We start from the raw sequence: 25,766 nt of genomic DNA, 5'->3' as shown, positions 1-25,766 counted from the left end.
TGTGATAAATTGCACCTATCCCTAGATTTTGCGGAATAGCATAAGGATTTTGGCGCTTACCACACCAAAAGCTGCATATCATGTGAAAACTGTACTTGTACTTTTTTCCCTTGTTAAAATTCGTCAGATTTGACCTTTCAAAATTTAACAGAGCCCACACTTTATTGCACCTAGTAATTACTGAGGTGCGATCAAGTCCACACCACTCGAAATTCTGATCCCTGCGCAAACAGGGGTTTGTGCAGGAACTGGAACACTCCAGGCCACTCATAATCAGGTGTTAGAACAAGGTGCAGATATATAGTTCATTTAGGCCATCATCATGAGTTTTCTGTGCGATAATCAATGCACTCAATAAGGATGCTTACAGAATTTATTGAGTGCGATACATTCCATACACAGAATTTGGCCCCTAAAATGAGACATAAAAGGGTATACCACACGTATCGGAAGCTATCCAGCTTCTCTTCACGAGGGACTAACAGTTCATGGAAGGGAAGGCAATCTGGAATTTCTGAGTAGTTAGACCTTTGGGCCATTACTTGATCTTTGGCTGGTGCTTGTGCACTTTGTGAAAATTGAGTTGGCTAATTCTACGAGACACTTTTGGTGCAAGTAAAGGATTTAGTTGAATTAAACATATTTAACAAATAAAAATCATTATCGATAAAAGGCCCATGTGAACTTGCCATTGGAAATATTTTACTACAGGCAAATCAGGAGCATTTTCTTGGCTCACATCTGGATGTACTCCAGCCTCTCCATATGGAAACTGGTAAAAAGTAGGCCACAACATGCACAGTTTGGGCTTCTTCCTTGTGGATCATTTCAGGTTTTTGAAGATTGACGCACTGATTGTGCAAATTACTCCTCTCCACACTTGCAGAGGAGTCACTCCACAACCACTTAGTAAACTCCTGTGAATATGTCCTGGTTTTCTTACATGAAGTCTGTGTGGCTTCCGTAGATTCCATAACGTGGTACACATGGCAGACTTAGCTATCACCAGTAGATCAGTCGATGTCTGCTTGCCTTAAATGTATGCCAGAGCCAATGCGAGAATAAAGAATAGGGGGTGAAATTCTCTTAGAGCGATATGTGTGGACCAGTGACTGATTGCAACAATTCCTTTAAAGAAGGCTCTAACAAGTGGCTGACACGCGCTTCCAAAGAAGGGAGGAAAGATGTTATTCAATGATACCACCGGCTCCCATCCAAAGGCATGGACCAGAGAGCCTTACTGTGCTTTTAAACAATAGGAAGGCCTTCCAACAAAGGGCATCGACCAGCAGACACTTGTATTTTTCATCGATGAGAAGGGCTTCAAACCAAAGGCATGGACCAGTAGAGACTTCCTGGTTCTTACATCAATGGAAGGGATTCCAACAAAGGGCATGGTCCTGTAGACACTTGTGTTTTTTATCAATGACAAGGCCTTCCAACAAAGGGCATGGACCAGGAGAGACTTACTGTGTACACCCAGAGGGCTCAGTGATAATTTACAAACCACAAATCCAACTAATATTGGCGATAATGTACATTTTTGCCTAGCAAGTGTAAGTTAAACGGTGCATGCATGATAGTCATTTGCAAAAGGGTTGCTGGTGCACTTGTATGGTAGGGGCCATATGTATGTAAAACCCACACAGCGCCTCAATCAATCATTAGATGACAACAGAGTGGGGGGCAACAGACATTGTATCAGTCAGGAAGAGATCTACTTCTGTAGCCTTCATCAGGGCAAACACACAGGAATCAGGCACAATCCCATTTACAATGAAGTGTAGCCACAGCACGAGTTGTAGAACTAAAAACACACAGAATGTGTATTTTAAAGCAATGGTAACAGGCATTGTGAAGAAGGGAGTGGTCACAGTAACACCAGCTGATCAGCAAGGAATGCTCACCTATGGATACATTTCTGAGGCCGTCATAACAAAAAGTGGTCATCACCAAGGAGGTTCTTGACATATTTCTTCTCAAAGTTCTCTCTCTCTTTGTCTCCTTCTTTCTTCACAAATACTCACCCACACACACAATTAATTTGCCTTTCAAATTCGGTCTAATCTGTGTACCCAAGGAATGCAAGGTTCACAAAATGCCAGTAGCAAGTCCTAAAATGAAGACTGAGTCACAATAAATTACTAGGAAATGATAATTTAACTTAAGCCATCCTTCAGTCATGGTGGAATGCAATTTCCTTTTATTTTCCAAAAGCAGGGAGGGCTGGTCTCAAGTGGGCAAGTTATATAGAAGGCACCCAAGTCTTCTTAGTCGAGGCCTTTAGGTTCCTAGGTGATGCCAGGACAAAACAAAGGGCCTCGCTTTTTGGCTCCCGCCTGCAGGGGAGTTAATTCTGCAAATGTTCACACAAAAAGGGGTGTGTAGAGTACACGATGGACACAATTAAGACAAATATCTCAATTTGGAAAAACTGCCCTCACTCACATACCGAAGTATGTGACATGCTTCATCATAGGGCCTGCTACAAACGCCCTGGTGTAGCCACATCCAGGGCGGAGCATAAGGGAGGGGAAACAAATAATTGCAGTACAAGGAAGTGATTAAAACTGATTAAGGGTGCCAATAAAAAAGAAATACTTTATTCACCATAGTTTGGTACCCCTACCAGGATTAAAAATAACAAAAGGATGGGAAATGTCTTAATGAGAAAATGAGATTCCTCAAGACTTCCCTCCTACCACTGCTGAAGTCTTCTAATCACTTCCTTGTACTGCACTTTTTTGTTGCCACAGGGTGTTCTGCACAGCTTTTCACCTCATTTTCTGTTACGTGTTGTTTGTATTGAAACTATTTTTGTTGTACGTCTAGTAGTGTGGAATTTATTATTTGTTCCCCCTCCCTTATGCTCCGCCCTGGATGTGGCTACACCAGGGCGTTTGTAGCAGGCCCTATGATGAAGCATGTCACATACATGCTTTAAGCCGATCAGAGCAGGCGCTCGCTCTGTTCAGGTAAGCGTCAGTGTAGGCGAGGCATTCTTTTGACACTTTGCTGCTGCGCTTGCTGATTTACGAATTCTAACAACTGCCACTTAATTTGTGTATACCTAATTCAATTTGTGGACTTGTAACTCTATTTTTAACTGTGACACATGCTCGGCGCTTGAAGCGCGGTCTTGTGCGCTTTTATCTGCGCGTTTTAAAGGGAAAGTTCATTTTTGATTCTGTTGTGATTAGTGGGCTTGTTAGGACATACCTGCACTAAAATTTGTCATCTGCACCGCTGTTCGGCGGCCCGTTAGCTGGACTGGGGGTTAGGCGCCATCTTGGGAGGGGAAGTGCCGGCAAGGGACGCCATCTTTGTTGGCGTTATAGCTGTTGCTGCAGACATAGCACGATTGGGTGCTATTTAAACGCCCCCCTGATGACGCGCAGCGGTGACGCGCAGCGGGCGCGCCATAGGCGCGCCGGAGGCGAGCCCATCTTTGCCCATCAGTGACCATCCGGGACCCGGGGCCAGAACCCCTGGCCCAATTTTGCCCTACTCCAGATGTGAACTATTGGAGCTTAATATAGGTAAGGCCCACCTCGATCAGGATTGCATACATCTGCTGGCTCGGGAGGGCCTTCTGATTACATCAACGAGCACAAGAGCGCGGCAGCGCAACTCCAATGCTCACGCTTTAAACTATTTACAACAAGGGGTGGTGAGGGACAGAGTCTCTGAATCTATGGCCTGCTGAATACGCGCTCTCTGCAGGGCCATAAGTTGGAGGTCTTCTCACTACTGGAAGACGGGGAGCTAGATGCCCTTGCGCTTACCGAAACATGGCTGGAGGATTGTTCGGCGCCGGATTTAGTGGCGGCCCTACCAGATAACTATCTGGCACTCCATTTCAATAGGGAGGGAGCTAAGAAAGGAGGGGGAGTAGCTCTTCTCTATCAGGCCCGTCTCCGCGCCGAAAGGTTTCTATCCGAAACCCTGGGGGGCGCAGAGGTTATGGGGGTAAAGCTCAGGAGGGGGCGGTATGTGTGGTGTTTCTGGTGGTATACCGACCGCCTTGGGCTTCGCCAGAATTCCCGGTTCTCTTCACTAGATTGGTTCAGGATCTGCGTTCGAGATATGACAAAATGATTGTTGTTGGGGACTTTAACTACCATTGGGAAAAATCCCCTAAAGAGGGGCAACCACTACAGATTGAGGAGGCAATTTCCTCCTTGGATTTCACTCAACAGGTGAAGGGACCGACACACGAGAAGGGACATGTGCTTGATTTAGTTTGGACCACTATGCCAGTTCAGGACTCTACAGAGATCTTGCCATGTGCCTGGTCTGACCACTTTTTAATAAGGGGCAGAATTCTACTGAACGGCCACCTGTCCAAGCCTGGGGAAGGTTGGAAAATGGCCCGGAAGTGGAGAAACTTCGATGGGGAGAAAATGGTGCATCTCCTGGAAGAGTCTCCTTCAGTAAAGGAGCAGGACGCTAATATTGATGCCCTTTGTGGACACCTTCAGCATAAACTGGGGAGAGCCATTGATTTGGTGGCACCCCTTCGTAGGGTGAAGAAGGTGGAGAGAGGAGCCGGGGCCCCTTGGTATAATGACTCCTTACGGGATATGAAACGTGGGGTGAGGAGGAAAGAACGAGCATGGCGGAAAGAGTATGACGCCACTGCCAAGAAAGAATATATTTCATCTTTAGCGACTTACAAACTATCCATCCAAACTAGGAAGGCTGCGTTCTTTGAGGAAAGAATAGTTGCAGCTAGAAATCCACAGAAAGAAATCTTTCAGGTCCTGGCTGAGCTCAGGATTAACAAAGAGCAAAGCACTGTGTGCACCCAGGAGGACTGCCAGAGGTTCCAGGACTTCTTTGTGAACAAGATCTCCGATATTCTGGGAGAAATTGCTGCAACTACAGCTCTCGAATGTCCTCGCCTACCTGACCACTCTGCCCCGCCGGATATCATACCGTTAGTTGAGTTTTCCCCAATTGCAAAACAGGAACTATTTACGATTACGGACCGAGTTAAATCCGGCTCCCTGGTGGATCCAAGCCCTCCTGATGTGTTCAAGTTAGCATTGCCAGGTATTGAGGAAGAAGTCTTGCATCTGTTGAACACTTCCCTTCACACAGGACAGGTCCCTCTAGCTTTCAAAGAGGCTCGCCTGATTCCTCTACTAAAAAAACCTGGATCGGACACAAAGTGTTTGAAGAACTTCCGACCAATCTCCCAGTTGCCTTTTCTGGCTAAGGTGATTGAGCAGCATGTGCTGGCATTGCTCTCAGGACATCTAGAGAGCAATAACCTGCTGGAGTCCAATCAGGCAGGGTTCCGCGCCAACCATAGCACGGAATTAGTCATGCTATCAATCCTGGATGAATTGAGGAGTCGTGCTGATATAAAAACACTGAGCGCCCTGGTACTACTGGATCTCTCCGCGGCCTTTGATATTGTGTGTCATGAACAACTATTGTCGCGGTTGAGGTCTTTTGGTATCAGGGGTACAGCACATGCATGGCTTACATCATTCCTGCAGGGCAGGATACAAAGAGTACAGTTGGGGGACTTACTTTCCACCTCTGCTCCCATCACTTGTGGGGTTCCACAGGGCTCTGCCCTGTCACCCCTACTCTTTAATATTTACTTGCAGCCATTAATTTCACTCCTGAATAGGATGGACTGCCTAGTATACAACTACGCCGATGACACCCAGATAATCATCCGGCTGGATGATGGCCCGGGAGCGTCTACCAGGTTGCAGGACATACTCAAAGGCACGGTTAATTGGATGTCCGAGAACTCCTTAAAAATCAACCCGGACAAGACGAAAGTGTTGCCCATTTCCATCACGGGCAACCCCTGGAGCGAGAAATTCTGGCCTGTGGAGTTGGGTGTGCCACCGGAACCGGCGACTGCAGTCAAAAGTCTGGGCCTGTACGTGGATGATAAACTCTCCATGAAAAAACAAGTCACCACGGTAGTGGGTACCTGTATAGGCCTGATGCGACAATTGAGGAAGATCTCTGCACTACTCTCATTTTCCACCTTGAGACACGTGGTCTCAGCCACAATCCTGGCTAGGCTGGACTACGGGAACTCCCTGTATATAGGTCTACCCCAGCGGCTGCTGGATAAGCTGCAGGGGGTTATGAATGACGCAGCCAGGCTGACTTATAAGAAACCCAGGACCGCCCACTCTTCCCCTCTGATACAGGAGCTACATTGGCTCCCGATTCGGCAGAGGGTTGTATTTAAAGGATTGTGTATCGTACATAAGGCGCTGTATGGTAATGCACCAAGATACTTGAAATCCCGCCTATCCCCATATACACCTAGCAGGACTTTGCGCTCGTCGGACGCTACCCTCTTGTCCCAATCCCGCTTCAAACTGGCCACGGTGGGGGGACGCGCTTTCTCCAACACACTCCCAGCTTTGTGGAACAAACTGGCCCCAGAACTAAGGAAGGAATGCAATCTGTTATCCTTTAGAAAAAAGTTAAAAACTGTATTGTTCAAGCAAGCATGGAGCAGCCTCTAGGCGTACTGTTAAGATCAAGTAAATGCCAAACCCCCACTACGTAATTCTGGACAAACAGCGCTTAGAGACCCCGGTGGTTATAACGCGCTATACAAATTAAATAAATAAATAAATTAAATAAATAATACTTCGGTATGTGAGTGAGGGCAGTTTTTCCACATTGAGATATTTGTCTTAATTGTGTCCATCGTGTACTCTACACACCCCTTTTTGTGTGAACATTTGTATTAATTTGGGGGCCAGGGGTAGTAGAGTCTTAACAGGAACGGCCCTTTTCCCTTCTTCGTGTTGAATATTATGAGTTAATTCTGCACCCTGGAACTAACACTATCAGGTCTCATTAACTCTGGTATGCCTGGAATTAATAGGGATTCTTGGTTGATCCCTGAAAGATCCTAAGTAATAAGTAGTTACAGGATTTACTGAGGAAAATAGTAATTTCAGGTTCCCCGCAGCTTCCTCCAAGGTCTCTGGTGAAATTATTAGAGGCTCACAATAATGCTGCAGACCTCTTAACTCCATGTACTGTGGTGGCACAGCCAGGGTGGTGTAGGCACCAAGGAAAGGAAGAAAATACCCCCTATCTACCTTTTGATTTGTAAAATGAAACCACTGCAACTGCACCAGCTGCACCAATGAAAGCTATACTCCAACTAGCTTCAGGGGTGAATAGCTACCAGCAGTGCAGTTGGTGCAGGGGTGCCAGAGCCAACAGCTGTCCTGCACCAGCTGCATTTATTTTAGAAGCTTCTTTGTCAGTGTTTTGAAAGAGAGAGCCAGCCTGGTGCCTGGTTTTGTGTTTACACTTTGAGGCGAGTGGGAGGTCGCGGGCAATGGAGGGAGTTACAAATAAGGGAAATGGGAAGGAGAGGAAAACGTGACAGAATGGGGGAAGGAGGTAAGGATCAGAGAGAAAGAACGAGTAAAAGGGCCAAGAGAAGAAACAAGTAGGCAAAGAGAGAAGGAAGAAAGAAGATAAGGAAGAATGAGAAAAGAACGGGGGGTGAGAGACATAGGTAGGGGATAGGGAGGAGAGCATGAAAGGGAGTAGGGATGTTAGGAGCGTATGAAGATAATGAAAGACAGGCAGCGCGGGCAACATGAGGCACTGTGAGCAGGTGTGCTGCTATCATTAGTGCAGTAAGTGCAGTGACACCGAGGCCCAGGGGTGTGATTGGCTCACTGCACCCCAATTATATCTTCATTTTAATACTGACGGGGGCCTGTTTCCCTACCTACATTAGGGCCAATGACGCCTAGGCTTTGCCAATGAATAACATGCCTATTTTATTGATGAAAAAAGGCGGGATGGGAGGGATGGCACTGGGGCAAGGAGAAACTGACTCATAGGGGGGGTCAGTGTCTAATATTTCAGTCCACCTGCCTTCTACAGAGCCTCTGGAGCTGATGACCAGGGACAGTGGCAAATAGGTTGATAGATCCACAGCAAAGGTGTAAGACAGTCCAAAGAAAGCCACTATACCGAGCTAGCTCACGTGATTTAGGCCCAGATCTCTGTACTGAGGTGAATGTATGACATTGTTCTGTATTCTGTCCATCAATTGTTCTTTTTGCATTTGTCAGCCCAAGTGGGACTGGCATGCCCAAACATGGGTCATTGCTCTCTATGCCACTGGAGTCAAGCTATCCTGGCTGATGAGGGCTGGCAGCTCGAAACCGGTCCCAAGATGCTTGTTTCTGGTCCAGGGAGGACCTGGCCGGGCAGTTCGGGCTGGACTGTTCCCATTGGGCGCAGGGTCAAGACTGATTTGTATATGGCTGGGTCCAAATTGGAAAGGCATGGTGAGCAAAACAAATGATGGATTTAGGCCCAGATCTCTCTACTGGTGTGAATGTATGACATTGTTCTGCATTCTCCCCATCAATTGTTATTTTTGCATTCCTCCATCATACAACACTCATATTCTCAGACACAAACACCACCACCACAGCCTACCACCCACCGGCAGCACCATCCTCTAGCCACCACCCAGCACCACTATCAGCACCACTACAATACGAAACCCAATACCAAATACCCAGCACCAGACCAACCCCAAATACCAAACCCAACCACCACCAAAACAATAGTTACTACAACAACCACAACCCCCACTCATCAGCAGCACCATCCTCTAACCACCACCCACCACCACTATCAGAACCACTACAATACAAAAGCCAACCAACACAACAACCATTAGAACAACCACAACCACCACCACAACTACCACTAGACCCACATCCACAACCAATACTAATGCCACAACAGTAATAAAAACACACACCTTGGCAGGAGGAGTAAGGAAGGCCTTGATACTTATCTCATCCAGGGATACAGGAAAAAAGGTTTGCACTCTAATCAGCTGCCCCCAGCGTTCATTCTTTGAGTAGCATGTTTGAAGGACAGGCATTACACTAGACTATGGGTGAGGTACCGATTTGCTGTAGCACTTGGACAACATGGCTTCATCCTCTGCTGGTGTGTGGCAGGAAACATGGAGCATCTACAGTGGTCTCACACATTGTTCACTGAGGGGTAAAACAACGAGCACGCCCAAAAAGATGAACAAGGGCAAGGGGGGCATGGTGTACAGTGTGGTGCCCTTTGTCCCTGAAGCACAGAGACTAGCAAGAAGCAGGCAAAGAAACTGAAAAACAGGAGGGCTTCAGGACTTACAGAGATATTACAAATTTTGCCCCTGATCAGCGAAGGTTCTGCACTTTGGAAACACAGGTACACACCAAGCACGTGCAGCAAAGTACAATGCAGCGCTTTAAATGGAGGTGAGGGTCGACAGGAAAGGTTCATGTGTAAGAGAGGAGAATGAAAACAGCAGAACCACTTGTAACTACTGTTTGAAAAATATAAAAAAAATATATGCAATCAATTTGAAATGCCTTAAACACAGAGGGGCAGATTTACAAGGAGCTGATGCATCTGGAATGTGCTTGCGTCACTAAGGATGATCTGTATTTACAATACAGTGCCCCATGGCACAAGGATTGACAGCAGATGTGTCAGAAATTCTGATGCATCTGTTGGCGCAAAAGTGACGAATTGCTGGAGTTGCTCATGAAAGTGACGCATCTCCAGCAATGCGCCACAATAGATGGGTGAGTCCCATTCAAAAAGCCCTACGTCATTCCTTACTCCTGGTCTGAGCAGGCGAAGGGATTTTGACGCAGTGAAGGCATAGAGTGACGCAATAAAATCTTTTAGATTTCAATGTGTCAGTTCTACATGGCTTTTTGCGTGGGAACGCCCACCCTGCATAAATTATACTTGACGCAGGTATAATGTAACACAGGGATTTACAACTTGACGCATCTCCATAGATGTGTCAAGTTGTATATGGGCTGCAACATTTATGCCTCAGCTGAGTCACAAAAGTGATGCAATGGCAGCGCAAAAGTCAGGTAAGGGGCTTGCAAATCTGCCCAGACTATTTTAAGAGCAAATACAAAAAGCAACCTCAACAATACCATTGCACTCCAAGATGCAAACCTTAACAAAGAAAGAAGTGTAAGAGGATGTTGCAAATGCTTACATAAATGGATAGGTACTAAATCAGTGGCTAGTGTGCATCAACTAAAACGATTGCATAAACATAAGCACCTATGTCAATCAAGCATGTGTCAGTACATTTTTTAGAATAGCCAATGATCATCAATCTTCCTCTCTGAGAAAATATTTTCAGTGTTTTAACACAGCAAACACAGCATCGACCAAAGAACCCTGTGCTGTGTACAACAGTAGCGGAAATTCTGCCAGCATGCCATATATTTTACAGTAATAACTTTGAGGTGGTTGTGGTGGTGATGTGGTGGGGGAGTGTAGGACATCCCAAGGGCAGGAGAATGGGCACTTGGAATGTGGTAGACCGCTTAAGCTTAATTTGCAAAACAATAAGTGCCAGCCACTTCCCTAAAGTCCACCGCAGCTTGCACGACCCATTGCCACTATTAGCAGTGCCAAAAACAGTACCTATACAACTACTAACCATCACTCTGCTACAACTTTGACAATTCAGACTGTTCAAGGCCCCCAAAGCGATAAGAAAGGCTTGGCAGCAGATATTAGTTGTTTAAAATGTATATTGAAATAATAATCAACTGCTGTTCTGCTGTCCTTAAATTACACAAACATCGCCATCATGTGGTGGATTGTAATAAGTGCCGGTGTTGACAATTAAGGGTCGGTGTGGAGCACCAGAAACTACCGGCTCAAATTAAACACTGGTAGACCCCCACAAACCTGTGGTTTTCTGGCTGCTCATGGGCCTTCTTTACTAAGTTCACTTCTAATTTGCATCCTCAAAGTGAGTGCCTGCAAAGGTGACTTAAATGCTTAAATTGAGTGTGAGGGATATTCAAACATCCTTATATTTCACAAGTGCATTTACTGAGGGGTTTCCCTACATGAAAAAAATGCTTTCAATCTTTTTCGAAAAAAATAACAAAAAGTTCAGAAAACTGATGGATTTCCGCTGTCAGAAAATCTTCTGATTTAGTGTTGGGGATATGCATAGAAATCTAAGATTTCTAATGCAAGTAAGTAAGTGATACATTTATTTGTTTCAATCAATAAAAATTGTTACAAAAAACACAGTTTATCCTTTCAATACCTTGCTTAATATTACTAAAACATCGATACATCATTTAATTTAATTAGTTTCATGTTAATACAATTAAATTATTTAACAAAACAAGCCATTAAAACTGCGGGTACTTATTCCACCTTAAAACAACCTATAGATTTTTTTCTGAAATGTCTTGGCCCCATGCTTGTCTTTCACTTAGTAGCCTTTGGAGTTGTCATGCAACTTTTCCTACTCTTGCCAGTTCCATTGGGGTTTCAAGGTTAATAAGGAATTCCATTGCTTCTATACAATGCGGATGCCGTACTTTAAAAATAGTGGTTTTAATAAAGTACAGCGTGCGTACCTCAGATTTGGACAAATTCAGAAAAAATGGGCCAAAGATTCCTCATGTTGATGACACAGTCTGCAAGAGGGAACTGTCGCAAGGGATTTCCAACAGACATTTATTTCTTTTATTGGCAATGTTATGAGTCTGATTAATAAATTGATTTGTTCAGTGCACATTTTAGATAGGGCTGGCATATCTTTTATTTTCCTCACCTCCAGAGGCCAAATGGAAATAACTAGGGTTTTGTTCATGGTACCAAGCGTGCCTGTTTCCACCTAAAAATTGGTCACAGTGCATTGAGCAGAACACATTCTTCCTTTAACAATGTTCTACACGTAATCCTGAGATTAACATGTCTGGCCAAAACCCCAAAAAGAAACCAGTGTTCCTTTCCTCTTGGCAAAGTTCCATGCCTCAATCAAAGTAATTGACTCTTCCAGTCGCTGATATGGGATTGGTGCGAATGTGGTCTATAGTTATCACTAGACTCGGTTAAGGGATGAAAGCGTCTCAATAGCGGGCATGCTGCCAGCAAGATCCCATGGTATAAGAGCTTATGTATATCATTGAGTAGATGTTTGCGGTCTATTGACAAAGGTGGATTACGATAATACCTCAACAATGGAAATAAATGCTTTTTTCTATGGGACCAGGTTGAACTTTGTTGCCTTTGCTGCTCTTTTCTAGTTAAACTAATGTGCACAACAGACTCCATTGTTTTTAACTGGTGGGAATTTAGGGTAATTTGAAGAGAACCAATAGCAGGCAGCTCCATACCGTGGGGCTGAGAAGGCGTCTCTGGCCGCGGATAAGCACTAGTTTTTATTTTGGTGGGGTTGAGGTGAATCCTTTCATGCCCGTGGACTACGATGGGGTATTTTAAATTTGATTCACTCATTGGTGGTTAACAAATAAAAGTATTTGAGCTCACCATGAGCGGAATGCATTGGAGTGTATGTAGCGATGGACACTGCTTTAGGAAGTAGCTGGAGCCATCACCAAGAATACTTAATGCACCACGTTGCTTTTGGCCGTAGCAAGGTCAGGTGTACATATCGATAATCAAATTATGTCTTTACAGGAGGTGGCATGGTGGATATTCTGGTGAATGACTTGAGGTTAGAAGAGTCTATCATGCATTCTATTGAAGAGCTGCACAATGTGCATCTTTTATTCTCTTGTTGCCCTTGCTGAGGTTGAGCTATTGGTAAAATAACCATACATACAGAGGAGCTGATGGCCCCTGAAGGGCAGCCATGTTTGAGTCAGGCAGAAGACTGACCTCTAATTAAGCTGTAAAAAGACATTTCGAGAAACCCTCTTAGTTTTGATAACATTAAAAAATATCCAGACCATTACTTATTCGATGGCTCATTAACTTTGATGATATTAAGTGGATTACTGTGCACAAGCTTTTTAATTTCAATTGAGGTATGTGAAGGAAAAAGAAATAGGCAAATTATGGACAATGGACCATTAGGTCATATTAAAAATTCCAACATGGCAAGCACATTGACAAAGAAACAAGCTTGATATTGTACTTTTTTCATGCTGCAGTTTGTTAGCACCCCACACATACAAAAGCTGTACCCAAACACACACACACAATGATTGAAAATTGTACTGCTGCTGAACATGCTGTAATTATTATGAGTTTTTGTGTGTGTCTGCACGTGTGAGGAAGCATACACGCTGTTCTGCTTCTGAAAAACTGGATCTTTGGGTGTAAGGGAGGCTTGTTATGTTATGTTATGTTAGGGGGTTCTTGTATAGCGCTCGACTCACCCGGGGGCATCTTGGCGCGTTCTCTAAGCGTAACCGTAAGTTCGGAAGGAGAGGAAAATGATTGGGAAAGGTCAATCAGAATAGGAAGGCTTGCAATGCTGTTTCACACCCTGTGTCTGTTCTTTGTTTCTGAGGCAGCATTCACAGCTGCTGCCTGTGCTTTTACTTTTCTACATATGGAAGAACCGTTTACTGCTGCGGCTTGTTAGTGTTAGGGAATCTTGGACTGCTCCTACCCATGTGATATGTTAGTGAATGTACAGGAATTTATATAGCACAAATCACCGAGCGGTTTCTAAGCGCTTTCTTAGGGAACCCGTCCTGGTATTCCCCTGTGAGTTAACCTTGGCAGGGTATCCGCAAGGTGAAAGAGAGGCATCCCGCCGCGAGGGGCAGTTGTGGAGATTAAGCAAGCTATTGCCCAGAGTCTAAGAGTGTGAACCCGTGAATCGAGTAGGCACCGGAGCGAGAATTGTCGAGCCCATGGACATTGTAGGACTCAAGACCCCGCCGAGCCGTGAATTGAACCCTGGTCCCGGGCTGACCTCTGCTTCCAGGTCTGCCTCCTCTAACCAGTGAGCCACACTTCTGGTAAAACCTTTCACTACACAAAAGCCACAACAATTCCCCTTTGCCACGTCCCGTTAAAGATACCTGTTAAAAAGTTACAGTTTTAAGGTGATTGAGACAGATATTTAGCTGCAGTGACAATGGAGGGCCAACAGAACCAGATTATACGGTCGGCTAAGTATCATCGTAAATGCGCCCCTCTGCGGTATCTTGAAGACTAATCTCAAAAAGTTGCAAGTGTCTAATGTCTCCAAAAAAGTGTTGTCACTCTTTGGTAACAACCAACCTCAGTGTGAATAAGGCTGTAGCATCCAGATACTGATTGTAAAATTATGGACAGGCCCATCCTATGTCCCTGAAGCGCCAGCAAAGGCTAAGCTCTTAGAGTTGATGATCACTTTAAAAAAAAAAGTTAAAGACATTGAAAGTGATATGCCAAATATATTGCTGTGGGAATAAAGTGGCGAGGCCAGCTCCATTCCGCTCTGGAATAAACAAAGACCCTAGATACTCACAAGCGAGAAGGCTCTGGCGTTGTGCGCTACTTAAGGGCTGATGGTAGCACTGATACACTTTAACGAAGAAAAAGAATGTTGTGGTTAAGCGTCATCCTTAGAGATGACAGGAGCAGATACAGAATGAAGAGGTTAAACAACAATGTGGATTAGTGTCATACTTAGCAATGACAGGAACACATATGATGACAAGGGCAAATGACAGGGTTAATGGGTTACTCATGAGATTACAGAAGTGGATACAAAAATGAGGTGGAGGAATAAACAATGTGGTTTTGTGTGATATCTGAGAACTTAAATGAACAGATGTACGCAATGAAGAAGGAATACAAATTTGAGGCTTAGCGTGATACTTGAGAGCTGAAAGCAGCAGAGAAGGACCACTGGCAGAATAACAGAAACAGAAATATCGTGTGGTCACAATATCCTATCAAAAATATCGAGAAACAAAATATTGAGAAAGTAAGCGCCAATAGGTAAGTATAGATTTACTAATAACTCCTCATCTACGTAACTTGAAGATATATTTATATTGTCAAGGTACATATATGTGGAGTTACAGATGGTAAAACTTTTCTTACCTATAGAAACTTACTTTTATAGGGGCCGATTCACAGAAGTAATCTGAGACAAAATCCTAAACTTACTACTTTTGGTATTCACAGAAGGCATTAGGTAGTAGTAGAGTTAGTCAGGATTTTGTCTTAAGTTAGGATTTTGTCTTAAAACCAACTTAAGTTTTGGTCTTAAGACAAAATCCTAACTTAAGACCAAAATCTTATTTAAGAACAAAATCCTAACTTAATACAAAATCCTAACTGTGAATTGGCCCCATAATGTTTATGTTGTTGATATTCTTAACACGACATCTAGGTCCACCATATTTCTGTTTTCAATATTCTGTCTAAATACTGCATAGAAACACAATGAGGAGGTCAAACATATGAGTTGTGAACCACCATACTGAATTGGAAACAAGGGCGGCTCCTCCGTTATGGCGGAGGAGAGTTGCCCCTCTGCTGAAAGGCAGCAAATGAAAAATAAAATGTCAATAAAAGTAATTTATCATCATTTTATTTTTCACTAAGTCAGATGAGTCCACCAAGTCTAGGGAGGGGCGGGCCATCCTCTGTGTCAGCAGCAACCAGGGAGGAGGAGTGGTATCTTCACTGTAAGTGTGCATGTCGGTTTAGCTTGCCATCTTAGGTCAGGTAAGCCGACATGCACACTCACATTTCTCAAACCCAGCTGTCTTGCACAGCTGGATGGGAGAAGTGCAATAGTAAAACAACAGGAAGCAAGGAAACTGTTGACACAATCGACGTCTATAAGGACGAGCTACTCTTTTGCCCCTGACACTGATGTTGCCACCTCTGAGGCCAGGGGTCGCAATGGCAGTGCCAGAGGTCACAAGGGACAAGCCAGGGGTCGCAGCTGCGACCCCTAAAGGATGTCCATGGGCAATGAACATGATATACAATGACATGGTTTAGTGCAATACTCAATAGATGACCGCATCAGAGGAAGGCAATGGACATGGGATAGAAAAACACACTTTAGTGCAATACTTAATAGATAACAGTATCAGAGATAGGTAATGGATGCTAGATAGAGTGGGATGCTTTAGTGCAATAGTTGATATGTGATGATATCGGAGGTAGGCAATTAATACATGCTAGAATGGCGTGGTAGACTGCAATTATCTATAGATGACAGTATCAGAGGTAGGCAGTGTATAAAGGACAGAATGAAGTGGTTTAGTTTATCAAGCAATGGTGGCCAGAAAAAGAGGCTCCCAAGAAAGAGATGATAAACGGATGTGGTTCAGTGTGATACTTGAGTGATACTAGAATCAAATACATAATGTAGAGGGGCCAAGTGTGTGTGATATTCAAGCAATGGCAGTAGCAGAGATGCACAATGAAGAAGGACAAGAATAATATGGTGTCATGTGATACCAGGAGTAGAGATACACAAGAATAAGAGGAAAGAACAATGTGGGTTAGTTTGAAACTTGAGAAATGATGGGAACAGATACACAATGAAGAAGAACTACTAGACCTACTAGACACATGATAATGATCGACATATCCAATGAGCAGGAAGAAGCTCTGTGTTGTTTAGTTGCAGTACTTTGTGACAGGAGGAGGGATGCAGAGTAAGTAGGCTGTTGAGCAATACACCGATGCAGTGTCAGGGTGAGAAACAACCTTTACAACGGAGTCATTACTACTCACTACCTTTACAATGCAGCTGTTACAACGCAACTGCCTTTACATCGCATGCCATTACAACGCATGTCACTACAACGCATGCCATTACAACGCATATCATTACAACGCATGACATTACAACACATTATAAGGTAAGAAATGGGGATTTTGGGGTTTTAAGGTGGGAATGGGTTTTTGGGTATATGGGGATAGTAATTTTACCCCTACAATATCAAGAACTTACCCAACTGTTGCCCCCAAAAGTATTATACCTTGTAATGGTATGCATTCTAATTGTATACGTTGTAATGGTATGTGTTGTAAGGGTCGTTTCTAAAAATGCTTTGTAATGGCATGCGTTGTAAAATCATGTGTTGTAATGGTAGTTGCAATGTATAAACCGCATTGTAAAGGCATGCATTGTAATTGTTTGTGTTGTAACATCATATATTCATCAGGGTGAGAGGTAGATCAAGAAAAAAGATTGAAAACTGTGGTTTTGCAGTATGAGGCACTTACACAGTGACAACGGGAGAACTACTCAGTTTAGAGCAATACCTGAGTGACGAAGGAGTAGATAGACAGTGTACAGGAGACCTGCCAGGTGGATTGTAGGTTCAAAGTTGCAAAAAGTGGAAATACTCAGGGGAATCCCAGAGCATTAGTAACCTTGGACAAAGATTAAAAGGCTGGCGTGGAAGGGGTCACGTAACTAGTTATCATGGCCATTCTTAGTTGGTGGAGTGATTTGTCTGGTTAATTGCAATAACAAACAAGACACCTTTATGCTACCTCGTTACACGACTCCCCAGCCTTTTGATCTTTGTCCAAGGTTACTGCTATTAAACACACCTCACTGGCTGGTAACCTGGAGGCAATTTTAATTTTCCCTTTCTTCACTTGAGAATCACCAAAAAACCTGCATTGTTGTAATCAAGTGTTTTTCTAGCACACCCTTGATACGGTGGTTATCTCGGGTGGGTCCCCAATGACGAAGCATACTACCAACTAGTTTGTGAGTTCGGGGTCTTTTAAGAACACCTGAAAGTGTTTGTTCACACAGATGTGTGAAGGACATCTCAAGCAGAAAGACAAAAAAAGTATGGTAGCATGCTCGCTTTTCTTTGTTTACATTTATGAGGGAAGGTGAGCGGGCTGTTCTTATCGTCCCTGTCTGAAAACATTCTGTTCTCCTATCTTTATCCATCCATCCTTCCTGCTCGTTGTACATGCCCTTCACTGGCTCCACATGGATACTTTACTTGCTTACTCACTGTAGATATGTGTAGAGAACAAATGTACTCCAGTACTTAGACCAGTGGTCATAAATGAAGTGGAAAGAACAAGGGTCTGAGAGAGGCCACCAAGGTCCTCAGGTAGCCAGGGCTATTATTATTTAAAGTATAGCTTATGTCTAGGTTTTAGTAATGAAGAGGGAGTCCCGGTAGGACCAGAGAGACAATGTATGAAGGGACACAAGGTTGTATGAATGACATCACATTTATTAACATCATAAACGGAGTATCATCCACTATTTAGTAGCTAGTCCTGGTGCTAACACATATACAGTGAAAGTGCGTGAAGTGATAGGTGCTGGTGACTTAAAATTTACATTGCATTGACAACATTGTACAAAACTCAAAAAGTATTGTGTTATGTTAAAGGAGTTTTGTTTGTCAAAGTCGACGGCGCTTTGATCTCCTTATTTAGAGACCATCGTCAGGACGAAAGGACGTGTGAGCCGGTAGGATATGGAGGCGCGCGGTCCAAAGATCCTGCAATGATTATGGGCTGGATATTGTATTCAATCATGGAAACCAGAGGGCCGATTGTATGAGAATTTACAGGGAGCGGATCCGGGCTGGGTTCCGTGGAATCAATCAAGCAGCCCAGACTGCCAGAGGGAGGCTTCAAGTTAGTTGATAGGGAGCGGATCCGGGTAGTTTCGGTGCACACAGCAACCAGCTACTGGTGCTCAAGTCAGCAAGCGCGGATAAGTCAGCATGCACTGTAGATAGACATCTTGCCCCTGCCTGGTGTCTCTCTTTTTCTTATAACGTCACCTGTCATGGTACAAACCTATTAGTGCCTCTCTTACACCATGAATATGTCATGCAGAAATCTCCTTCATTCTTCTCCCTGTGGGGAATGTATACAATACAACCAACGGGTATGTTTTTAGCAGAATATTCCTGAAACTGGATCCGTGATGTGTGATTGTAGGAAGGAGGCTGAAACTAACATTTTGCAACTACTGTGCACAAATTATTTCAAACCAAAACACTTGCTTACGAGACCAATTGAAAATTAATCCTGTAAAAGGAGACCAGCACAGGAATAATTGGTGCACATAGGTAAGGCCTAGGACATTTTACCATGTGAACCATGTTTGCTATTGGTTACCTCCGTATCATATAGACGTAAGCATGGTATCGCTTACATATTATATCGCTCCCAATTGCATAGTTTTTGGTGTGATACTATAAAGCTCCATACTGTATGGCTCTCCTCAACATATTTGTTATATCCTTACCATATTGCTCCTAGAATACATTTTTTATCGTATATCTTTGTGTGTAATATTGTGCAGCTCCCTATCAAATAGCTCTCTGTGTGATATTGTGCAGCTCCCTGTCATACAGCTCCTTGTGTAATACTGTGCAGCTTCCTACCACCTAGCTCTTAGTGTAATTGTGTTTAGCACCCTATCATATAGAATTCGGTGTAATAATGTGCAGCCTTATGAGTCTTGGTTTGATCTCTTTGTCTTTCCTCCTTGCACATAGGAAATTCCTTCCCTGGGACAAAGCACAACAAATGATATTTGAAACACAAAAATGGACTGATGTTAACAGGGTTGATTACGTGACCTGGATCTCAGGTAATATTTTTTTTTTATATCTAATGTCAAAATAAATTGCGCAGCCTAGTGAGGTTTGCTCTTTTGTAGACATTGCCTAAGAAAACAAAATGGGAAGAAGTTTCAACTGAAATATTGTTGCGGTGACATGCATAGATAATGAAAGTGAGGCCGCTCTGGCAACCTTCAGTCTCAATATTGGTATTTTATTGTATTGCAGCATTTATATAGCTCTTACTACCTCAAGTAGCATGCTACACTGTGTGGGGCATGTGGTTGGAAAAATGTTGTCTTTGCTTTGATCCTATGTGGGTAGTGTTTCCATGTCATGCGTGATGACTATCGAGGTGCAGTTATCTTGTTTTGATGATTCCTTTGTAACATTACCGCATACACTTTGAAGGGTCACATTATCTCAGATTTGTGGGTGGTGAACTTCTTGCCACTGAGAGGTGAAGTCTGTATTTTCTTGAGTTGAATTCAGTGTAGGTGTTTTCTAGCATATTGTGGACAAGTGTTTATGTTTTTTTAGTTCGCTACACCTATTCAGTTTGACAAGGCCCATGTAGAGGGGTATGAAGGTAAAGGCTAGATCACATACTGTACCCTTCATTCGCCTACTCTTCCTTGTCACAGACTATAATAGGACTTTTCTGGTCCACAGCATCTCTGTAAGATTCAAGTCCAAGGTTGTGATAGGAAACCTGGGCATGCACACAAACAATTTCTGAGTGGCTGTGGTGTGATTTAAATTATCAACAGGTTACTTTTCTGCCAGGTGCTTGCCACCAAATAATTTTGTATAGCGTTGAAGAATAGTAGGATTAGATGTAATGAAGATTACCTGTTAATAATTTAGGGATTACCATTGGTTTATTTCCAAACAAGCTCTTTATGTGGGGGAGAGTAGGGCCAAGTCATCTACAAAGTCCAAGTTTCGGAGCTGCGCCCAAGGTGTCCACTGGATGCCAATTCTCTTCCTGCTGTGGATGTCTTCATGATCCAGTCTGTTGCCAGCAGGAAGAGAAAAGACAAGAGCAAACAACCCCGGTGGACACTGTTCCTCACTTGGAAGGCTTCTGTGAGTTGTCCTCCATGGGCTATCTTGCAGGTCATTCCTAGGTATACATTCCTGATAATTCTTACGAGTTTATCTGCACACGATAGAGGCAGAGAAGTTTCCAAAGGGTCTCTCTGTCCACGCTGTCGGAATTCCTTCTAATAGTCCATGAAGTTGACATAGAGGGGTGTGTTCCATTCCATCGACTGCTCAGTGATGACATGCAGTGTTGCAATCCTAACTGTGCGGGATCTATCATAGCAGAGACAGGTTGCTGGTCCCGCAAATTACCATCAACTTGTTTGTTCATACTGTTCAGGATGACTCTTTTGAACACTTTACCGAGATGCTATAGAAGGGTCTTCCCTAGGTAGTTTGCGTAGTTACTCACCCATACCCTTCAGCAGATACAAGAGAAGGCAAACAATGTGACAGCCACAGCATCAATACACCTTGGCCTTAACATCCACAGAGGAAAAACCATGACCCTGAAGGCTAACATGACCTGTACAGCGCCAATCACTCTTGCAAGGGATGCACAGGAAGAGGTTGAGGCCTTCAAATACCTGGGCCGATATCATAGACAAGCACAGATGCCACCTTCAAGACAAGAATCAGCAAAACAGGAGCCGCCTTCATTCAGCTAAAATAATCATTATCTCCAAGGACCTAACACTGTAAACCAAGAGCAGGCTTTTTAACACCAACATAAAAGTGGTCATTCTGTATGGAGCAGAAACTTGAAGAACGACAGTGACGAAGTGTGGCTCAATGATTAGAGTGGCAGACCCTGAATCAGAGGTCTAGCCCGGGACCAGGGTTCAATTCCCCACCTCAGCGGGTCTTGGTCTCAAAATTCCACAGACCTGATAATTCTCGCCTCGGTGCCTATTCCAATCATGGGTCCCACTCTGCAACTCTGGGCAATAGCTTGCTTAATCTCCACAACGGCCCCCACAACACCAAGGATGCCTGGCCTCCACCTTGGGGGTGCCCAGGAGTGGACGCCTCACAGGGAAAGCCAGGATGGGTTCCATAGCTGTATTCATACAACCGCCTTGAGACCCGTGTGTGTGAGTAGTGCGCTATACAAGTATCAATTTACATTTTACATTTTACCAACACAAAAAGTCCAGACCTTCACCAACACATGTCTGATGAACATCCTCCAAATCTGTTGGCCAAACACCATCGGCAACAATGACCTGTGGCAGTAGACTTCCCAACTCCTTGCCGATGAAGAAATCATGTGTAACCCATCCAGCTGCAGCTGGATGGGTTACACCCTCCACAAGCCTGCGTCAAACACCAACAGACAAGCCCTGACTTGCAACCCTCAAGGGAAAAGGAAAGAGGAAGGCCAAGAAACACCTGGCAACGTGACCTCATGACTGACTGCAAAGAGATGGGTTACACCTGGAGTTAGATTGAAAGAAAAACCCAGGGCAGAGATGGCTTGAGAGTCCTGGTTGATGGTCTATATCCCAGGAGGCATAGTAGGTATAAGTAAGTAAATCTTTATGTGGCTTCTTCACCTGCACCTCCATTTGTAGGGCAGTAGTAGCACAGCTAACAGAGTAGATCATCCGAGCATTGCTGTGCATAGTGTGCTGCTAATGCATGACAAAAAACCCCAGAAGGGTTTCCACCTAATTTGGCCTCGTCAGTCAGTCATAGCTTCAGTTCTTTTGCACAGTGAGCACAGGACGCAAGCTTGGGTTTGGCAGAGAGCATCTTCTGCTGCTCTGGGTGCCAATCCCTGGCTACCTTGTTTAGCAACGTTGACAGATATTGGGTCACAAACCTCAGCAGAAAGGCAAACTCCTCTTTGTACGCTACACTCTTCAGAAAATCTAGTGCTCCCCTTGGTCTTTAAGCTCGACTAGCAATCCAGCACAAGCAAACATGATTTCCCTAAAAATGAAAGTAAGTGAAAACAAAGAAAAAAAGAATAAAAAAAAGTTCAAGCAGACAGGACTAAGGGAATCATAGAACAAAGAGACAAACGTCTAAAATATAAACAGACATCTCTATCAACAGAGACCCAGGGTGGGAAGGCGTGACCACCAGCACAGTTGCACAATTTAGGTTGCCTCATGCCAGTACTTCATTCTACCTCATGGTTGTGGACATAGAATATATGGATTTTCTTCTTTACGCAATTGTTTATAAGATGTAATCCCGCACATACCACAGAGATATAAGCTCTTAGTATATGTTTCTTACAGTTAAGTTGGCAACAGTATTTAGCAGGTATACCATTTTTTTTATTTTATAAACTTTATTTAGTTTGGGCAATGGTATACAATCAATACAACCTGGGAGTCGTACCTAAACATGAAGTGTCACTAACTGCAGCTCAGTTATTGTGATCATGGAGGTAAACAGAAATCTCAAGTGCAATATATATACGGCACATATATATGCATATCAGGAGTAAATAAGGTGAAAGTAATTAAACCTGAAACACTGTCTACAGGCCCTGACCTACTTCAAATAAGCAAGCAGGTTCCCAGGATGAACCCAGTAAGAAGCAAAGTTGAGGTTATGGCGAAGCATGGTAGACAATAATTCATATAAAAATCCTACACGCAACAAAATAAACCTATTAACCAGAAACATCCCCTCTTTCCCACCCTCCTCCACTCTCGTGCACAATCCCAGTTCTTATAGCAAACAGTACCATGATAGAAAGGTTGTATGTATTTGTTGTATAACCATTCGCCAGTCAGGGTGTCTCTAATAGTCAACAAAACCACATGGGTGCATATGTGGTATTTCAAGGAAACCCGTCGCCAGGGGCAGTTGGATCCCGTGACTCCCTTAAATCGTGCAAAATGGAAGTCTAAGATCTCAGGTCATCTTCAAGCTTGAAATCCTTAAACGGACTGTCCCCTGCAAAAGTGGGAGGGGGTGGGCTGGGCCACAGGAAGGGGGTGGGGAGGGTTTGGGGTGCAAAAAAAAACCCCATACCTTGCCGCTGCTGTCTCCTGCGCATCGCCTTGTCCTTCTTCTGGCTCCGGGGCTGGGCACAGGCACTCAGCCTGCCCTGCGGCCAATTCTGAAGCTGCTCTTGCATGAGAGCAGCTTCAGGATTGGCCAGAGCACCGCCAACTTGCGCTCCCAGGCAGACTGAGGCTGGAGAGAGCTTCACTGCACATGAGGGGTTTGGCCGGCCTGAGACAGCCGACCAAACATGTAATGCTCAGTGAAGTGAGTGCCCACCACTCCCCCACCAGGAGTGTCATCGCCTGCACCCACCCCCAAAACTCGTCAGAATTCTGGGGGCGAGTCCAGAGGATTAAAATAAAACCCGTGTTATTATCGTTTTATTTTCTGCTGGTGCCGGGGGGGGGGCGGCAATCTCTATGCATGTGTCGCAAGCGCACTTCCTCTGCAGTCACCCATTCAGAGACATCTCTCCACCACGCCAAATGTGTAGAGGGAGCCGGGCTAAGCCAGTCTATCGCTATGAGACGCTTCACCAAAACTAAACCGAGGAGAACACATTTTCTGCTTTTTGCAGGAGAAGGAAACAATTCCAGCCAGGTTCCCTTGATGGATCTCCAGGGATACTGTCCAGCCGAGGCCCCATTCACATTGCATACTACTTCCTGCCAGAACATGGCTAGGCGGGGCAGATCCGCGTCATATCAATAAAGTCGACTGCCTGGGATCTAAACCATGGACAGCAGTCAGAACGAGTGGGATATATAGAATGCAAGGTCTGCGGTGTGAAATATGTTCGATGTATAAAATGATATTGCAGGAGTGTAAAGAGTGCGTTGGAACAGACTGTCCTCACTCCCTCGTGTATTTGAACCCATTCTTTAGCTGATAAGGGACCTCCCAATGTGACCTCCCATTTCACCTGTACTCGGAGTGGCTGAAGTGGGAGACCCTCCCGGAGCGCTCTGTAGGTGTGGGATATTCGTCTATGACCCTGTGCCATCTCCAGCTACGTTAGCAGGCATACCACTCTTGTGGGAACCTTCATTCGTAATTCCGAGGGAAAGAAATCAATAACAAAACCCCAGAGAGGTGCCCTGCAAAAATTTGATCCGAAGAAAGTTTCTCCATCGGTGTGAATGGAAAGGCATTGAAAAACTTGCAGTTTCCCAAAGGATACACTTTCTTGAACCGTGGGGGCTCCTTAAAGGTCCCTCACTGCCCCATGTATGCAAATTGTGTTGGTCCTTGCAGCATTTTGCGGAGTCTCTCTACATTAACACCATTCTCTTAGACAAAAGTTTATATTTCTCCAAGAGTCTGTGTGTCTTAGACTTATTTTTACAAAAAAATGGTGACAACTTATTTAAGGTTCAGGTTTCCACAACCTAAAACCTCAGAGCTGAGGCTGAAATACCTGGTGACTGGTGTGATTCATAGATTGTAAATACACAATCACATTAATGCATGATGATGCCAGCTGTGCTTCAGCAAATATGTAGGACTAAGACAGCGTGTCTCATCTCGAGCCTATAATTACATTGGCAAAAAGCAAACTAGCATAAGAAACAGATGCATCCAGTGCATTTTTCCTTAACTCTTTAATTGCCAGGGTCCCAGAAAGATTCCTCTTCATTTCATGATGTCACAACGACAATAGAGGGTTAAATATTTATACTTGCATGAGAGTCTGTTTATTTCTTCATGTCCTCATAAAAATACCTCCTAGCACAAGAAGAATTAAAAAAAGCATTGGCAAAGTCAATTGGTATGGCCTAGGCAAACTGGTGTAGAAGGTAAATGTTTGTATTATTTTTTTTATTGAAAACATATTCCACAAACTTAAAAAAGAAGAAAGAAAGAAAATATACAACTGCCTAAATGTGGCCATATACATGAATGATATTAAAAAAAATTAACCATGTCTTATCATTTTAATAGAACAATACATAAGATTCCAAAGAAGTAGGTGTGCTTAGAACAGGCAGATAAACTATTTTTTATTTTTAAGTACATCACAGGGAAATATAAATCCCAATATTACACAAAAAGGTACTATTGTCTTTGAGTTACTGTAACTTGAAGACATAGTTTAAACATGCAAGGAACACTAACAAAAATAAAGAATGGAATGAATAAAAAACATTGACAAAGGACAGAACTATCTGGCCAGCCCTGGCAATGAAGTGCATTCTTTAAGCAGATGTGCACATGTGATCAGGCAAAATACTATGACTTACAATGCCGGAGGGCCAATGGCTGGAATCGGTTGTTCCATTGCCCCATGTTGTATGCTCTTATGGAATGACGCAAAATGTCAGTAACAGTTGAACAGACCAATAGAGGAAGAGTGCTGACTCTCCATGTATATGT

At 43.9% G+C, this 25,766-nt stretch overlaps 1 protein-coding gene across 1 annotated transcript in view; it reads left to right on the top strand.

Annotated features, from left to right (window-relative positions):
• Positions 1–25,766, top strand: part of LOC147693642 (P2Y purinoceptor 2-like) — a 207,878-nt gene that overhangs the window by 114,073 nt on the left and 68,039 nt on the right. The window contains exon 2 of the mRNA XM_086933850.1: positions 19,311–19,405. The gene's annotated coding sequence lies outside the window, so the exon portion shown is untranslated. The remainder of the gene's footprint in view (positions 1–19,310; positions 19,406–25,766) is intronic.

The sequence above is a fragment of the Lissotriton vulgaris genome, chromosome 8, assembly GCF_964263255.1.
Source record: "Lissotriton vulgaris chromosome 8, aLisVul1.2, whole genome shotgun sequence".
NCBI classification, from domain to species: Eukaryota; Metazoa; Chordata; class Amphibia; order Caudata; family Salamandridae; genus Lissotriton; species Lissotriton vulgaris.
Note: the sequence above shows the minus strand (reverse complement) of the source record. Positions and strands in the feature narration are given on the sequence as shown.